At 33.7% G+C, this 21,043-nt stretch overlaps 1 protein-coding gene across 2 annotated transcripts in view; it reads left to right on the forward strand.

Moving 5' to 3' along the window:
• Window positions 1-21,043, forward strand: part of LOC114122340 (frizzled-5) — a 66,558-nt gene that overhangs the window by 42,219 nt on the left and 3,296 nt on the right. Inside the window, exon 1 of one of the 2 annotated variants that reach the window (XM_027984971.2) lies at window positions 9,956-10,464. The exons of the other annotated variant lie outside the window; for it this stretch is intronic. The gene's annotated coding sequence lies outside the window, so the exon portion shown is untranslated. Of the gene's footprint in view, window positions 1-9,955; window positions 10,465-21,043 lie in introns of those variants that run through there. 2 annotated transcript variants of the gene reach the window in all.

A 21,043-nucleotide genomic window follows, 5' to 3' on the forward strand; every position in this document is an offset into this window, starting at 1 on the left:
AGCAAAGTGCGGCGAGTCACGAGAATATATTATTATTATTATCATTATAATATAGTAGTCGTATGACAATGAACGCGTGTTCTTATATATCGTCGGGCGGCGGTGGGATTTGTGGCAAGTTGAGCAAGAATGCAATATGAGGAACGCGCGCGTGAAATATTGCAGTTGGCAAGGATATGGGCTCGTTGCGCGTGCATAAACCGCATTAGAATATGATATTTCAGCGTCACGAGTCACGACTGCGGCTGATAATATTATATGTACGGACGACGCGGCGGTATGCGTTAACCGCATCGAGGGGCGGAAGAACACCCACCCGATCGTAAGCGGGTGCGGTGTAAGGGGTGCAGGTGGGTGTATGATTATACACATATATATATATACACGCGTATATATGCGGTGCCTTCTGGGTACCGTTCATAATAATCGCTGTCAAAACGGAGGAGCCACTTGGCAGCGGCGGCGGGACATGAGGGATGGAATTGTGCTGTGATAGGAAGATTCGGTGCGCGTGCGAAGGGGAGTTAACTCGCGGACTCGACGAATTTAGTATGCGCTGCAGCGTTATAATCAATTAGCTAGTGGTGCGTATATACATTTGGATAGATATTTGAATATATATAATATATATACATATACACGAGTTAGGGTAGTGGTGGTATTAAATAATACAATACAAGCGCGTATAAATAATATACGGAAATGACTATATATACTATGTAAGCGTCTTATTCGATTTTAACGTGTACGAGCTTAACGAATTTCACCCGCACGACGTCTTAAGATTTGGTTAACTCTGTTTGTACCTACGCGTAATTACAATATACATACAACGTAATATTATATAAATAAGATACGAAACGAAACTTTAGTTATACGCCATAATCGATAGATTTTTATAATTTATCATCTAGTCTCTATGCTGTAATGTATACCTAAACATATAATAGTAGTGTCAACTTTTTATTTAAAAATTGTGATCTGACTTTAACACGATTTTAATTTTGTTTTTTAATTTTATGTACCCCTAATATAAATGTATAATACATTTTATACACTTACGTAAAAGTAGTATTTAGAAACATGGAACAACAATTAAAACTAGTTTTAACACCGCTCAGTTTACCTATGTAGTATGTATAATCAATTAACACCGGGTCGAGAAACATAGAAAATGTCATCTAATTTTGCTTTTCAGTTTTCACACCAAGAATATAAATATTTAATGATTTAACGTTAAAGTACTCCAAAGTCATTATTTGCATTTTAATCTCCAAACGCTCTAAGAGTGCACATTCAATAACATTCTACATTTCTGAAGTGTATAATATTTCTTTGAAAATTAATAATTAATATACGTGTTTTAAAATTAAATAAGTGTAAATGCTTTTCGGGCAGAATAGTGAAATCATAACCGTAGTGTAAAATACTTTTAAGCTTATGTATAAAAGGTATAGTTTATAAATTTAAATTAAATAAACACACACACACTTTGACACGCCTATATTATATAACTGTATAGTAATTATACACAATTTAACTTTTCATGTATTCATAATAATTACTAAATTATATTTTTTTTTTGTTTAACAGTTCAACGTACCTATATATCTAACGTTAAGATAAGCACAAAATAATATGAGTATTTAATGCGTTTTTTTTTTTCAAAATCGGTAAAAAAAATAAAGAAAATAATAATAATTAATAATTGCGCAAGAATAAGTTATCAAAACTAATTTCATTATTAAACTTATTATACCCAATCAAATTATATTGACTTTATAACAACCTTTACTTCGATATCAAAATACTTATGTGCCTATTATGAATAATACATTTATATGGCACTTATAATTAATAAATAATCGTATAACTGAATAATAATATCGTGTAGAACAATAATTACTATCAGTTTTTAGAGCACGCGAGGGAGCTATAATTTAATTATTAATGGATAATGTATATTATAGTTTATTATGATCTGTGTTAAATTTCAAAACAATACCCTCAGGAATGCTCAAAGAAAACAATGATCCCAGTTGCGGAACCTACAAACTTGACTACAAAAGTAAAAAATATGTAATTTTTTATATTATTAACAATATTAACTATTGGAAGTACCTAAATAAAATGGAAATTAAGATTTATATGATTATTATTATTATTATTATTATTATTTTTCGTATGATGTTTAACGCTATGCATAACTTTTGATCATGTTTGAACGTAGGTATGTACTGTATATAAATTTAAAACAAACTACATTCGAAATCAATAACTATTATTTATTAATGTTTATTTTAGCGTATGATCATGGTGGATACAATACCTGCAATACTTATTTAATTTGTACAACTTGTCAAATAAAAATGAAGTGATCCATTAGTTTACCATCGATCACCACACTCGTGCGTTTCAATTTCCCTCGATTTATCTGAAATTATGTCCAGTATAATATTATAATACCTATAATTACATAATATCAACACTAAAAACTATAGGGAGTGCTGAATAAAAACATTTTTTTTTTTTTTATTATAAAATATGCTTACGCATATATTATTTGTTTGAAATATTTGTCGAATAACTGCCAAAACACACACAATATTTTTATTGTAGGTGAATTTCCGTCTGTCTCAAACTCCTCCCCCTATCTATCTCGACCGTACGCGTGTATAATTATGTTAATAGAATAAATTACATTACTGCAAGATACCGATTACTGACATACCATCACAGTGTATTTATCAAACTTAATTAGCCGTTTTTAGCCACGCTAGGTCTCGACGTACGATAGTTATCGAGTTCAATTAGTTGAGTTTTTCGTATGGCCGGTCCGACCGGCCACCGGCTATATTTTACATAATTATTATTTGTTTTTTCGTTTCATCGTATGTACATATTTTATTATACGTTATATCTTACTGATTTATTAGTATGTAGTATTGTGTACATACCTGATGTGTATGGTATAAAACGAGTATAATAATAATAATAATAATAATATGCTCGTTTAATTGTTGTGTATATGTTAATATACGCCATGAGAATAAGTCATCGTTTTAAATTGTTATTTAACATTCACAAAACGAAAAACAAAATTTCATTGTTGAATGGTCTTGTTAGTCGTCGAGATGTATACATAAATGTCGTAGTACAAACATTGGATAAAATAGTTCCTAAATATATACTAATATTTATACTAGCACATGTAATATTGGTTTAACTGTAAGATTATTCGTTACATACTTATAATGACAATTTCGAAATAATGATTTATCGGCGTGTACATCATATCGAGTAGACGCGTGTAGTTTGCATTGTGATTTAAGTACAGTGCGGCTTAAAAAAACATGTTTAACAATAATATATTATATTATATAGAGAAAGGAGAGAGACAGAGAAAGACAGAGATGAAGTTTTCATGTTAAATGTTTAGAGAAAACGAAAAATAACTTTAAAAGCAAAACTCCGGACAATGCTCTTCCAAAATGATTCATTATATACAAAAAAAATCACATTACTAGAAAGACACGATTTTTGCTGATTCAGTGAAAAAATAAAATTGTCAATATGTTATATCATTTTAGTTTTCGCTTCAGCAGCATCTGCTGTAAATATATTATTATATGTATAACATTTAGATATTACCTATTCGCAAAAACTGTTAAAAATTAGTCAACATTTTTTTTTCTAAACGAAGGACTTTATAGTATGAGAAAAGTAAGTATTAAGTATATTATATTATAAATATTTAGTATGTACTAAATTATGACTAATGAAATTGAATTAACTTTTGATTTTTAAAATAGTATTAGATATCTAAGGAGAAAATAGTTTTTGAAAAATAATTAAGGGTACCCAATTTAAATAATTAATTAGTTTTTATTATTAAAAGTAAGACAGATTTTAAAAATATTTTTAATAAGGAGTAATTAATCACTTACTTATCACTGCAGCAGATATTCATTAAAATGTGTATATAATAGTTATATTATAATGAACATTACACAAACTATAACTTGAGAAATAAATTTTACTTATTTAAGCTTTTGTTCTAGTCGTTCTCATAAAGTTATTAACATTACACATTAATACTCTGGTCTGAAATGGATGTTAGTTTTTAAAAAGCAATAAAGCACAAACAAAGATTTATATGTATTTAACTTAATATATACTTTTTTTTAGTTTCAAGTTGTCTGACCTGAAAGAAAACTATTGTTCTGCCACCAGTAAGCCGTTTATTATTGTCATTGTTGGGTCTAAAAAACCGTAGGTACCTACAAGAAAAGAAACTAAAACTACTTTACTCGCGGCCGTACTTTTGGGCCAGTAATGAAGACAAAGTCACACTAAAGTTTTTTGACTGCAGAAATAGTTCACTTAAAAACCAAAAGCCAACAAATAAAATGTCGAGTAACAAAAAAAGATACGGTAAAATAAACCTTTAAATAATACTTAATTACAAAAACAAAAAATTACAAAAATTCGTATTGTATTATTTTTCAAATGTATATGTCCATCCATTAGATAGACAAGAATACAAAATCAAAATAACAATAGAATTCCGAAAAAAAAATATTATTAATTCTAATGCAATAAAATTATATGATTTGTATTATAGTAAATGTTATTTTTCATTTTTATCGTATCTAATATATTTCTTCGTATATTTTAATTAAAAGAATATTATTTATTTTTATAATATTATGATAGCATTATGTATAGTGTATACAAATCAATTTAAATTGATTTTTAGTATAAAGATATTGATAATACATTTTCCGGTATATTAAAACATAGACATACTTAAAGGATCAATTTTATAAAACGTAATAATAATATTTAATGTGCTTTGTGTACAATTTATAAATGAATGAGAAGAATTTTAATGTCTTTTCTTTATAATATTATTTTACAAATTAATGAAAAAATTAGCAATTTTCATAAAATAATCAACTCCGACACGTATGAAAAATATGGCAAATGTAAAACGTATCCAACAAATATTTAAAAAACCATATATTTTTTATGAATGTTAAATAAGTAGTAACGTATCCAATTCACAATGCTAATTCATAATAAACCAACTTAAAATTGTGCACACTTAGCACAAGCATATCAAAAGACTTAACAGATAACATTAATTCATAAAAAATAAAATTAAACGCGTATAATCAGCAATATAATAAAACTTATAAAATATGCATCCGTAAGTACTACAGTTTTTAAAACTCACCAGTAATTCACGGCACAATTACCTTAATTGTTATTAATTTAATTTTTATCGTACCTGTGGTATAATTTCAAAAAAAAATTATACAATACTAACAACAGTTTAAAGGTTCTTACGACAATAATATACATAATATTATTATGCCCACGAAATTACTGTAAAATAAGTTTCTACATAGATTGTAGTCACATAGTTATTGCCTATTAGTTATAGAGTCTACTTGGAAGCAATAAAAGTATGCCATAAACATTTATACAGAAAATAAAATAATAAAAACGGAATCTGATATGTCTTTGTCGATTTCCAAGATGCTTAAAAACATTTATATGATTTTATTTACGAACGGAGGTCAATGTATGATGTACAAATAATATTATAATTATTACATTGTGATATATATATATATATTATTTAATTGCGTTTACTTGATCCGTAAACCATGATTAATGTCCAAGTAGTATTTTATTATAGCCACTTATTATTTTTTTTTCGAAAACGTCTCCTCGAAGGAAGGGACATAAATTTGTATATAATTAATTAATCAATGTTCACCGGTTGCACATCGTTCTTAAGAATAACAATCAAGCTATTTTATGTATATTATAAACGGCCTGTTACAATTAACTATTGTGTGATTTCCGTCCATCAATAATTATTTACCAAGGTTCACCATTTATTTTAGGGATAACTTGCGATAGAACTATGAACCAGATGCGCCAACGTCCGCGTCACACAGTTTATTTAAAAAACGTTTATGGAGGAAATAATAATATTCCATTTCGTGTAAATCGTATAAATTATTTGTGCGCTTATACAAGTCGGATACACAAACACTGTATAATATGACTTAACCATACCGCGAGACGTTCAAATGAATATAGTGATATAATGCTATTCCAGGACATAATAATTATAAATATATATATATATAAATAAGTACAGCATGGATAACGAACTCGAGCATTTGATCAAGACTATTAAAAGAACATAATATTATAAATATTTCAATAAAATTAAGCAAATACTTTTATGGCTATAATAATATTACTATGCGAAGTACATTTCTGCGATATAATTTTAACGGTAAATTAAATTAGGTACATACTACAACCTCAGTAGCTAACAAGCTTTGATTAATTAAATACAACGAGGAGATGGAAGAGAGCAATATGTAAAGCGTTATTGTATAAATAATATAATTATGCGATTCGAACAATAGAAAAATGATAACAGTTTAATTAGCACTCGAATTTTTTTTCACCAACTAATATAATAATAGTGATAAATATTATTGTACTAGTCAATGTTTTTGTTCACACACAATACAGTCTCGGGTTAAATACTATCCGGTAAATAGGCCCCTGGGATACTTTTTATTTCTTTTTTAATCAAAACCCACCACATTTATATTGTGATAATGATCAGTTAATGCGATAAAACGCAAGTAAAAAAATTATTACTCTATACAATTCGTTTTACTTCGTTAAGCTGTAAACTAAATCGTAGTTGAAGACTTAATCGTGCGCACGTATAACGTAAGACGTATAATATAACTTCCGTGAAAATGTATGTGCATGTTGTTACTGGCCAGGTGAAAATAGGTATGAACAGCTAAAATATTCAAATTAAAATGCGTTAATACTAATTGTATTATATTATTGTGTTTGCACAATATACTTTACATTATTATGATGTCAATATTCGGCATTGTTTCTTGTAACAAACGCTGGTCGGAATTATATGATTATGTCACAGAAATCAGCTATTCCACACTACCATATTGGTGACGATAAATAATAAATAATAATATAAGTGCTATCAGTGTTATCGTTGGAAAGTGCCTGTAATACAACGTCAATCAAAATAGTATAATATTGTAATATAGTGTTTAGTACAACTGTTTATAGTACAGTTTACTAATGAGTTAACGAGTAACGACATTCCTATCGGAATCAATTAAACACAATGGTCGTATACCTATGCCGTTTAAACGCCACGTCATTGTTTATCCACGAGTAGAATATAGTGTATATATATATATTTATACTATTCATTCGACTATATAATACCACTATATAATTATAATAATATTGTGTGGGAGTAATGAATTCAAAACACGTTCTTCGAACAATGATTAATGTTTTGAGATAATTTTGTTTGTTAATGGTTTTAATTTTAACAAGATTTCGTCAAACGACTCGCTTACGAAAACGAACGTAATTCGTAATAAATTATTTAATATGCACATTGCACGTGTACATTTTTTTTTACTCCAGACGATTTTACAACGGTATAATTTATATTTAAATTTTAGTTATGTTTTATTCGTATTTGGATATCGTGTTCGTACCTAATAAATATTCAATTTATTTCAATTCAAAATTTCGTCAATGTCTAATTCAGAACATCATACACAAGATTCAAAAATCGTGAAAATATTACTAATAGCTTAATAACATTATTGTTCTATCGAATTACATTGGTAATCAGCCAACGATTTTATTTTATACACGTAGTCGCACCTCCGGATTATATAATATAACGACACACTTATCGGAATGACATTAGAATTCAGAATATTATATTTTAAACCTAACAACTCACTGTCCTACCTACTACATATTAAATTGGCGTCCAAAGTGATTAAAATATTAATTGTTTACAACACTTTATAGATCGAACAAGTATATCAGGTTTAAATAAAGTTGAAGAACTTTATCTTTTGGCTCATTCTAAGAGCTCATTAACACCGTTCATCTATTTCGTCACGTCTGCATAAATTACTTTAATGAATCTGTCAAGTTTCTCTCTCATGTCATAAATTATAGCCGTTTCATATTATATCCTAAGATAACCCTAAAATGTTCGTACGGCAGTGTGATTTCAATTTTTGTAAGTAGAGAGGACAGATAATATATAGCGAGATACCTACAAAAAAAAATCCACCACTGCAAGGTAATTCATTAAATGTGTCCGATTTCGATGTTATATTCATTTTTAATGCATCTTTGCAAAGGAACAACCATTAACCCATCCTACGGAAAAAATATTTCCATCGAACACTTAACGAATGGCCGCGTTGTGTAGATTTAATCTCGTTATAAAACATTTTATTTCCATTTAGTATTTTAGTACTTACGCGTCTACCTATTCATTCCTCGATTCGTATTATTTATGAAAAACAGCGAATTTATCGAATCCAGTATACATATTATACAGTAGGTATTTTATTATATTTTTATATAATACATAATAATTATAGGTACATAAAATTGCAATCTTTTTCTCGCGAATCCTACAAGCACCTTTAACGATATCCCAATCGTCGGGACAACGTCTCAACGAGCGTTCACCCACAACATCAATATATATAGTTCCAATAAATATATACGTTTAAAAATAAAAAATGTTATACTCGAGTTATTTCTCGTATAATATAATATTATTGCATTCTATTATTACAATGTCCGTATTATATCGTATTCCGGAATCCCGCGGAACGCTCCACACCCGGGAGGATGAGAAAAAAGTAAATAAAATCAAAAGCGAGAAACCCATAAGACTTTCTTCGGTTTACACTATATCGACTCGCATACCACACCACACATCACGCGTCATCACTGCAGCGGGTCGTAACTCGGTAATAGGTTATGCTAAGTAAACACTGCACACACGCGCGTCATCGTCGATGCGCTCTCTCCTCGGTCTCGGCGTACGGTAGCAGCGAAAACGCTGGCGACTAAATCCGTCGACGGCCGGCCCGGGAGTTGTAGTCTCTCGCGCGGTCCGTCGACGAATGGGTTTTCGTGGGCGATTTGTGTACACGATCGGTGCCACGAACGGTATAGATACACACACACACACCACACACACACACACACACACACATATATATATATATATATAATATGTATCCGATATAATTTATACAACAATAATATCGTGTAATTGAGTGACGGTTCGCAGCGACCCGTCGACGTCGTTAAGGTATTTTTACGCCGGCGCGTGTTTATTATTATTTTTTTTTCCACTCGATTTCATCAATCGGAGCGTAAAACAGTGCCAGTTTATGTAAAAAAAAAAAAAAATAAAAATAAAAAAAAAAAACGTCAAAAATTCCAAACGCTGCGGCTCGCACGCCCGCGTATTTAACACCGCTGCTGCAGTCGTCGTCTCGCCGCCATCGTCGATCCGCACACGGTCGATCGACCGATCGATACGTCATGATGGATCGGCCGAGCAAACACGGGCAAAAGACGGTAATAATAATAATAAGACGCCCGCGTATTCGAAACACACACACACTCGTATTATAAATATAAATAATATTATTATTCTTTTCTAAAAAAACCATCTGCGCCGTTCACCTCTCACCTTCACCCCGACGCCCACCGAGCCCGAGGCGTACACACACACACACCGAGATCGCCCTGCTCTGCGCGCGGAGCACAGCCTCACGTCTCCCTCTCTACCGCGGGTTCTTCCCGCGAACACCCCGGCCAGCTGGTCCACCACGTCATTCTCCAAACAACAATGTGCGTACGAGAGTAATATAATATATACGCACACACACGAGAGCGTGCACGCACGCACCGGAGGTTCTTCTGACCGTTTTCATGCGGCGGCAGACTCGTTTCCCGAACGATTTCGAATCGCCTCGTTAACCGGGTGAAATAATATATCGGCGGCGGCGGCGGCGGAGACCACTACGACGACGACGATTATATACACACAACGACGGCGCGTACGACGTGCCTCACACGCACGCACGCGGTGTAATAGTAGTAATAATCCTAACCGGCCACTACTGCTGTTGTTGTATTTCGTACGCGTCGAGCACCAGTCGTCCGTCGTCGTTCGTGTCGTGCGCAAGTGCGTCGATTTTGGTCGCTTGAAATCGGGTTTAGCCGCGCGCGCGCGCGAGATCTTAAAATATATTTTTTTATCATACGTGTATGATATCGATATCGACTTCGTCTACGAATTATACGACTACGTATCGTCGACACCGTGCGATTTAGTCAAGTGGACATCGATCGTTTTTTGTCGTGCTGTTTTTTAATAGTTTTTTTTTTCCGTTATCATAATACTACCGTCTTTATCATTCGATTTCGCGCCGCAAATGAGTTCGTTTCGAGTGTACACGGCGCGACGACGCCGAAGGATCGTCTCCTGCGCCGACCGATATGATCAGCTGCAGTCGTCGCTGTAGCTTATTTCCACCGCCGGTGAGTGAATTATGTATAGATTACCCGTATTAAATTGTCCGAAAACCGAAACGACATAGTATAGGTACCTCTCTGTGAAGTCTTAGTCGTGCAAACTATACGCGTCAATCACTCGATGACTGCAAACCGATATGATTATGACATAATATCATGTATACACCGAATTCATCGATCGTTTCGAATGGTCTCGTTCTTATATGTCTCGCGCCGTCCGGACGAGGGATTTTCGGGTTTTTTAACGCACACAAACCGGTTTATTATACTATAAACAATTTCTAGTCAAATCGAATATACCTATATCTAATACGCGTATGCGGTTTAGAATACACACGAGCCGCACGTGTGAAACGTACCTATACCTACTCGGTTAAGTGCTATAAATATTAAAATTATAATATCGTGTGCGTCGAGTATGTTAAAATATAACTACGCCCCGTATCGTTAGCGACAACATTTTACTATTGTCTGTTATCAAATTATAATACCTGCACGATAAATCAAAAATTGATATGCCCTTGCAGGATTTGTGCTATTCTGAAATCAATTTTCAGTTCACTTTTAATAATATGGTATGATGTACATTTTTACGTCATTATTAAGTCGACTGTTCAATACACAAACGATTTTTTTCCGATTTTGTATTTTATAATATCATCACTACGTAATATTGTGTTACAAGATGAAATACGTAATAAGCTCAACAGTGACTAGATTCTACGAAATGGATTTTAAAACCAATAATAACTACATTGCAATAATAAAATTGAAAATAACAAAAAAATCACTAACCAGTCGGCGCGATTCTCTGCTGAGTTTTTATGTTTCACTCATATGCTGATTTGTTTATTTGGCTTACCTTCCGAGTTCTGACGAATTAGGTATATCTGAAAAATACGAACAGGCATTTCGAATGTTATTATGAACTCTCAATATTTCACCACTGACTACTGTATAATATCATAATATATTTATTATTTAAACTAACTATATTATGTATATACACTATAACTACTACAAACTTCTTTTGATAATACTTAAATGATTAGATAGTAAAATTTACTTTCATTATAAAATACAACCATCATACTACAAATTATACGTTACTCGGTTAGTAAAAAATGACGTATTAAAATAATCAAATTGTTTTCTATTATAAAAGTTAAATCGGAAAAAAGTAGGGTCGTTTTATTTCTTCGTCAATATTCATTTTTTTATTGAATATCTTTGCTAAATATTTACATTACAGATAAGATTTGTTTATTTGAAATTTACTAAATATTAAAATTGTTTGCTTATCTTATCACTTCAAAGAGAAAAAATATTTTATATTTTGTAAGTTATAAAACAAATTCCTGGAGTATAATCAAAACCATTTATTTTATTTGTGATTAAAATAAATATGAAAAAATATTCATTATTACCATACAAAATATAATAGCGTAAATGTTTATTTCAAAACAATAAATTATCACTAATTGCTAATTGGTCTTGTAAAGAAAAAGGTAAAAAGTCAATAAAAAAAATTACGTCTTCCTTGTTTATTTTTGTTAAAAAAAAAATTATATGATGTATTGAGTAACATTAATATCTATAAAAAAATATTATAGAAGTATTTTTAATAAATAGGTACCATTGTAGGGTAAGGTATAAAATACGGCGGGGTAGTTTATATTATATTATTTCTTAATGTTCTTTAATTTATTGTGAGCATGTAGAGGTATTAATGTATTCTTGACTTTCGTATTAATATTTTGCATGCCATAAACCACTAAAAAATTATTTTTATTTTAAGTTAATAAAAAACAAAAACAAAAAACTGAATTTCTGAAAAAATGTTTGTTTTAAATTCGCACACACACACAAATAATATAATTATTACTAACCATTAAAACAAATCTAAACAAATTAATAATAATGAAATTGTTTATAGTTATTATAATCATTTAGTTGTTGGTGTGATTTACTGAGTGCTGTGCAATAAACAATAAAATTATTATGCTCCGTCATTACATGATAGGTAGGTAGGTACTTTATATTTACTCAAGTATAAAAAACACCAATAAATTGCAATTTTGCAATGCCTATTAATTTTACCTCGACTACAATGGTTAAAAAATACGTTTTAAGTTCTTCAAACTCCATTGTGTTTACTGTTTTTATGAAACAGAACTTGAGTTTATTGCATTTCATACGGTTATTATTCGTGATACGTTTTTATAGTTATTACTTATTATGATGTTAAAGTGGAAATCATTAGTTAAAGAGGAAAATATATTGCATTGATGAACATAATTTGTATTCAAATACAATAATATAATGGGTTAAATGAAAATTATTGTTTTTAAACAGTTTTTGGTTCAACACAACACAGTTGTGTCCGTAGCACCCGTCTGACATTATATAATTGCTATAAATGACATGTCGTTAGGGTTTTCAAAGTACTTGTCAATCTTCACTTCCTGTTTTTGATTCGAAACATCAAAACAACCCTTTTTAATTTATTTCTGTAAATATTAAATATAGTTAACTGTACGAACACAACATTTTTTTTTAATAAATAAACATAACCTTTTAATCAAATTAATAGACTGTTGTTTTTATCAAATTAATACTGAATAGTTGATTAAATATATTTTATTACGCGCGGGTTAATAGTCTATAAGGGTCATTTTTAAGTAAATGATTCCACGCCTTTGCAAATAGATGTATATTATATTAGCCAACGACTGTATTGTTTGGTTTCGTAACTATAATAACAACTCAAAATCTTGTTAGATGTGACTACTAACTTACTGTAAGCAGTTATACTAAAAAAAATAAGTACTAACAATCGACTTCTATTATTTTGTAATTAGAAGTGTTTCTTTAACATAATACACGCGCGTAACATGAGAAAGTTAAAAAAAACGATCTAATTATGTACCTTTGAGTATTTTACAATTGTATAACCATTGTTCTTTAATAATTCGTACATAGTCCATTTAGGCGCCTTGAGGTTCTACTAATTAACCAAAAAACAATACGAGTTTACTATACAACAGAGTCAACAGACAATTTCAGTATGAATTGTTCAGTTTATAACTATATAATAGTATGTGTACAATAAAGTACCATCATGGTATACTAGAACGAGAGATGGTTAACATTTTCAACATATCAAAATAATAGTTTTATGTGGTGTACAGTATTATAATATCGTTTTTGAAAAATCCATTCATGGATCATTATATTTTATTATTTTTTTTATATATATTTATTTATATTTATTTATATTTATTTATAAAACTAAAAAGACAATAACAAATGGACCAGAACTCTCGGGACGTATAACATTAAATAGGCGTCAAAAATGTCGTTTAAGCTTCCGTATATATTATACATGTTTGCGGATAATAAGTGTTTCTGGAGCGACGCGATTGTTTTCGTTTACCATTTAGGTACTTATATACCTACATGTTTATGTACGTACGATGCGCGGCAACAGGACGTTAATTACGTATTCATTTTACCTATCTGCAACTAGCTCCAGCTTGTTAAGCGTCGACCGATTGTGTTCACTTATATACTTATGACAATTGACAAATACACACTAATAACTCAAACACAATCACTGGTGTTAGAACGACGAGAAAAAAATAAGACTAGCGTATATTATTGTATATATATAATATGCACGTACATGCCAATCCTTAAAAACGTGACAGGTAAGAAACTCGTTGTATACAAGAGGAGATAAAAGAAAAAACCGTTTTACAAATGATTCCTAGACAGCTGTCACCTCGGAATGACGAAGGTACAACCGCGCCACACTGTATACATTCCGAATGCACTCGCATTCGTGTGAGGAGGTGGGGGCGAGGGAGACTTAAACTCCTTTTTATATTATATATACCTATTATATTATTATGTTGTTATTAAATTTGTCGCCGTAGTCCCACCCTCCCCCGTCACGCATGACGCCAAAAAATGAAAAACAATCCCACTTCTGTCGTTACCCTGGGATTTTCGAGACGCCAATATTATATTGGGTATTATATTCTAGAAAATATCATTTGTGTGTTCGGACCAATGTCTGCAGCTCAAATATTATATCCATATATACATTATACATTATTATAAGTTATAACCATCGTGAATATATTTATATACCTACCTATATATAAAACGAAACCTCTGTCCGAGGATGATTAATGGCTATTGTACATATAATGGTGTTTTTTTTTTTATTTTATTTTTTAACTTCTCCGTCCGTATTATATTCCCGTGACAGCTGTAAACGTTTGTTGTTATGACGTCCTATATCACTTAACCTTATCTATCAGTATCATACAATGGGAGCCGTCCCGCGTTCTACGTTCTTCCGCGCGCATATTTAAATATTAACGACGACGTCTTGAATAGTCGAACGACGTTTAAAAAATAATGTACGCGCAGGTACAACTCCCATATTATAATGTAACATTACTGCAGTCGTGGCCCGTGGTGATTTCCGAGTGTTCCGAGAACGACGGACAGCCGCTGCATCGGTTCTGCAGTAACCTCCCCCCCGCAGCAACTGAGTTCGTATTGTTGTGATTCAAAAATCGTAAGTGTAACATTAAAAGCGCGTTATCTTTTATTATAATATTATTATATTATATTGTAACGAACAAAAAAATAAGAAGAAGAAGAAGAAGAAATAAAACGCCCTATGGCGTCTTCCACGACTCTCGACGAGCCCACACTCGTCGTTCGGGACAGGTAGTGAAAAATGTTTACATTTCACGCACGCACACACATACACACCCACCCAAAATACACACGAACCTTATGCGTACTATTATTGTGTGTCCTGCAGTCCGTCGTCTGGACGTGTGCGTACACGGTTGAGGAGGTAGGTATATATCTGCCCGTATTATAACAACACACTCTGGTGTGTCCCGGCGAATCGATAAATCTCCAAACCCCGTACGAAATTCCTCTCAAGGATGAAAATCTCGTGTGCACGGTACACGTGGCCTTAACCACCCCCCACTCCTTGGCGCACACCCGTGTAAAATCACATATATAATATGGGAGCACCGCGCGTTTTGGGCCACCCGTCGTGTCCGGACGACCCTCGCTCGCGCGCGATTAATTTATTAAACCAACACACGGGGGACGAGAACCGGTTTCAGTGAAACGTAAACACGCGGACCCCGTGCGCATTAAGACACGATATTTAGCGCGACTCCTCCGCCGGATCGGGGCAATATTATTATCTTTTGCCTCCCTTATCAAAAACCGCCGCCAACATCACCACCGAAGACTAAGGAATAATAATTATACCGGAAACATCATCCATTAACCGGACAATAAAATTTTAGTAATAATTACGTACGAAAAATGTTTATCGCCCCCAGAAATATAGTAGGACTAGGTATTATTATCACCGCAGTGTGGTTCGACGAGCGTACTAGGTACATACATCGATATAATATTATAATACTAGTGTTATTATAAATACGAAAAAATAAAGTTTACTGCTGGCCGACGATGAACGATTTGAATAACTCGAAACGGGCGCGTGACCCTCGTCGTTCAGACAATAGGTAGAAAAAAAAAGAACTGCCTGCGCGCATCGTGAATCAGATAATAAAAGAAAAATGCTCGTTGTGGCCGGCAGACGGCGACTGTCCCGTATTGCACTCTCGGGTGCATCGTGTGTGCGTGTGCGTTAAACAATCGTGCTGCACCGATCCAGAGGTTACCAATTATCAGCCGGTAGCCCCCTTGTTGTATAATATAATATTATCGTGAGCAAACCCGACGTCGCTTTGGCGTAGAAATGTAGAATATTATTATTTATTGCGCTACACTACTGGTCACGCTGCGCCATTCGGTCATAACCAACAAAACACGAAATCGGAACTGCCATGCCCGATGAAAAAATGTGTATATTATATATAGAATACGAAATACTTACATCGTTATGGACGTCCGTTATTACGTATCGGACCGTCTTCGACGCGATACTATATTACATGGTTTTTGGGCGTTTTGGCAGAGCTCAAAACGCGCTCGATCGCATTTTATTATCTAGTTGACCGTCGTCAGTTCTGCGAACGCCTTCCGTTATTGGCTCGCGGACAATATTAAAAAGCTCATGACGATTAGGACATTTATATACTCGTAAGTCATTTGATATACTACTATACATCGACGTCATCCACTCGTTACGGCATTTTAATAGTTTATAATATTATCATCACATTCTTCGTGGCGTCGTATAACTCGTTCTGAAAAGGCACCGCTATTTCTTGTCCTGCGAAACTTATTCACTTGCACTGGTGCGATTTCGTCGAATTCTACAACACATAATTTATTTACCACGATAAATATTTAAAAACAGGAAAACATTGTATGACACTACGTCTTATCACCGAATACTAATATGACTTTTCGTTGAGCGTTACCTATCTATAATATTTCCTTCAACTTGAGCGATGACCAAAAGCGTCAGTTGACAGTACAGCGAACACTTCGTATGAAATAAATAGGTTAGGTTAGGTTAATATTTTTCATTTCAAGTAAATTTTATGAATTTTCCCCATTATTTTACAATTTAGGTATCCTAGGTCATGTCGTATACCTAAAATCCTAAGTCAAACTGAAAATATATAATATTTCGTTGTTTATTATGAAGTATTACTATATATATCTAACTATAAAGTTACACGAAATCAGTTAAAGTCAGGAAATCAAAATATCTGTACCCAGCCCAAATATATAATATATATTAATGATATCATATTAAATTATTGTCGACGTAACACGCGTGCGAGATATGACAATGACCGCGGTTTCGTAACTAGATTTTTGTCCCCATCTATATAAAGTTGCTGTAGTTTTCAATACGAGAAAATACATTACAATATATGTATTATGCGTTGCAAGACGACAGATGCTGCAAGAAGATGTAAAGTTATTATTGCACGGCGAACGAGATTATCATGCAGAAGTTTCGCGTACACCGGTTACCGGGTTTTCGACGGTCGCCAGGCTAACCGCATTTGAATACAACAGCAGACGGGAGCAAATCGTGGCGGTATATTATAATATTATATCTTTCTCGGGCGCAGCGTGTAAGCGTATATAATATAATATTATTTGTGTCGTTTCCATGAATGAAAAACATCGTCCTCATTTCGGACTGCGGTCGCACTGCAGCGTATAGCGTCCTGTAATAGGTTTTTTTTTGCCGTTCGATACACGATTTTATATTCAGAATCCTATAACTATAATATGCTATACACGTAAATAATACACGACGACGACAACGTTGACGTATAATGTTCTCCTTCGACAATGGCTAAACAAATAATAATAATGTAAAAAAAAAAAAACAAAACGGCTGACGCAATTCGAGTCCTGCGAACGCTATAGTGATGTATATAATAATATAATATGTATATTGTATACGCATATACCATTCGATTTATATAATATGCTAATCACGGCGAAGGCTAACAGTTGAACGTTTGCTCCGCTCAAAGTTTTCCGCACGTCGTATATATTGAGTGAAATGAATAATAATAATTGTCCACTTATTTTATAGGCTTAAAATAACGCACGTCCGTTCGAATTGATCGACACGATGTTTGTTTATCATTAACAAAATTAAAATCCACTCGTCGTTTGGTATCGGTTGAAATATATTGTATAATATTCGAATAAATTCGATTTTACGATTTACAACTCCGTTGTTCGCGATGAATAGACATGAGTGCACGGCGATGATACGTACGCGACTTAAAACACGGTACGCCATGCATACGAAACCGTGAAATTTCTGTTTACCCGATGTTTACTTCCCCGCGGGAGGTAATTTTTTTTTTTTTTTGGTTTACAAATAATTCCAATACGGTTTTTTTCTCGTCATCTTTTATTGAAGCGTTTATATTATTGTATACTCTTATGATCTCGTATTCTATGAATCAGATCGCTCGTTCACGTCACATTTAATCACATTCCTAAGGTCGCAGCAAAAAGGACGTACACATAAAAATCATAATAGATAAACGGGGACGTTTTTATGTACACCATACGGTCGCCAGTCTGCAGTTGTAGATTGTACGGTATTTATTTTCGAGACGACAAAATAATATGTGTCTTTTCGGGGAGCCGTAGGTGGTGATGGCAGAGGCATTCCAATTAAACCGAATTAAAGACACATAATATTATCAGAGGTATCGGGTATCTATGTTATTATTAATGTCGAATTTAGTGGAACGCTCGCTCGGGCGGGGATATAGATATTTTACGTAACGACGATAGACAGCCGGCCGGGCTGTCGATTAAATAATAATAAATGTGATGTATTTTATTCAAATCGTACGTCGCGCGCGTCCTTAATATGATTTTAAATCTGTGCACCGCGCGCACACGACGGCGCGGCTGCGGCTGCGCGCGGGGAGTGTACGGTGCAGGCGATCGCAGCGGGTGGAAAACGTGAGATACAAAGAACCCGATAACCCACCGGCCGGACGGACACGTCGGACAAGTCGATTTATTTAAAAAGAAATAATAATAATAATAATAATAAAAAGACCCCGAGATCGTCTAGAAGAGATAATACGCCGGGGACGCCAACGATAGAGTCGGTCGGTCGGTCGTTCGTTCGTACACATAAAACATTTCGACCGTATCACGGGCCCGCGCCTATACGCACACCATCGCGGAGGAGCGCGCGACAATGAATAACTGCTGCCACAACACGCTACACTACGCAGTACACATATAGTGTGTCGTCGTGTACAACACGAGGATAATGTAACGACTACGGCGAGAGAGTTAATTATTATTATATTATTTTCTAGCCGACGATATTGGCCGAAGACGGAATACCGAAGCCTGAGCATATACACGTACTCGTACACGTCGAAATCGCTTTTCAATCTATTTTCCACGTCTATTGTGAACCGCGTGTGTTTCGTTATTATAAAATATAATATAATATAATATATAAATCGTATCATTATTATATACCCTCGTACGTGTGTATTATATGTACGTATGTGTGTACTGTGTACTGTGTATAGTCCTGACGATTTGTCACGCGAACTGTTAATAAGCGCACACGGCACAACACACGATGATACCGTGTACGTACAGTATATAATATTATACATCTCGAACGCGTCGAGTTGAACGTACCCGTCCGTCGTCGTCGCGAAGGCATATAATATACGTGTAAAATATATATATATGTGTGTGTACGCCGATCCTGTTAAGCGTATGTGTACGGTTTTTTTTTCTCTTTTCCAAAATCGATTCGTTTGGGTGTAATAATATTATATATTGTGTATAGTATTACGATAACAACTATTATACGACAACGAAACTATCTCTGCACCGCAGTCAAACTCGCCCAAACTCGTAATTTCCACTGCGCACACGTCGTCGTCGTCGTCGTACGTTTCGTATATAATATATAAATATCATAACATTTGATCACACGTACTATTATGAACAGAAGAGGACATCGTCACTGCCGTTCGCACACAAAAGCCATATCCTCGTTGTTAGACACGACGTACGATCGACAGATATTCCTATTATTGTATGTACTGCAGTCGACGCGTTTTGTTTGCCTCCGAAACGGGGAGAAATTAAATTTACGTACCTCTACGAGTGTTAGTGTGTGACGCCCGCGACTTAATAATATATATTATACGAATATAATATATATATGGTGTAGTCGATTGGGAGTGTTGTTATTTGCTCGCTATTCACCGCGAATAGGATCTGACTCGCAATTTCAGAAACGGGATTATATTATATACATTTCGAGTCTCCAAATGATACATATATACATTTTATACGGACGTCGCGGTCGTCGTTGACGACGAAGAGGATAACGAAGTTTCGTCATATACATTATAGAATATACATGTATAGTAACTAAATTCGTTAGCCCGACGACTCGTCATTTTCAATCGTTTCGGTTTGGGTTCCGCTGCAATTACCGAGCCCCTTATTCTAGTTTCGTTTTCGGCATTCATCCGAGATACTACTGCATATGTATTAGGCATAATACAGGAATTCGATTTAGCCGTCATCGCGTACCCTTGTCGTATAGCAATCAACGCTCTGCAACCGGTAATATGGTTTACCCCCGAGAACGGAATAGGGTGAAAAGTGAAAACCGTCATGATGCATTCACGTCACAGATTGTAAATAACAATATTCACCGAAATTGTTCTGGAGTTTGTCTGTCCACTGCAGTGTACACATAATAATATATATACACATAACATGTACCCACTTTGAACAGAAATAAATCATATGAATGCGTACATCTGTTCTCGATACGTTGCCGAGGTATCTCGTATTTTGACACGTTTGACCCGCGCGTGAACGTACGCAACATCACTGCGCTAAAATACTAATCTTTGGCATGTGTGTTTTTCTCAGACCCGATCGTTCGTGGAATCCAATACGAACTCGCATTGTAATCATTGTACACGATATAATAATATAAAATGTATACAATAATATAAAATAGCCATCGCTAAGGTTAGGATTTATTTGCATTGGTATGTTTATTTTGCAGCGTCCT

This window comes from Aphis gossypii, chromosome 2, assembly GCF_020184175.1.
Source record: "Aphis gossypii isolate Hap1 chromosome 2, ASM2018417v2, whole genome shotgun sequence".
In the NCBI taxonomy this organism is placed as follows: domain Eukaryota; kingdom Metazoa; phylum Arthropoda; class Insecta; order Hemiptera; family Aphididae; genus Aphis; species Aphis gossypii.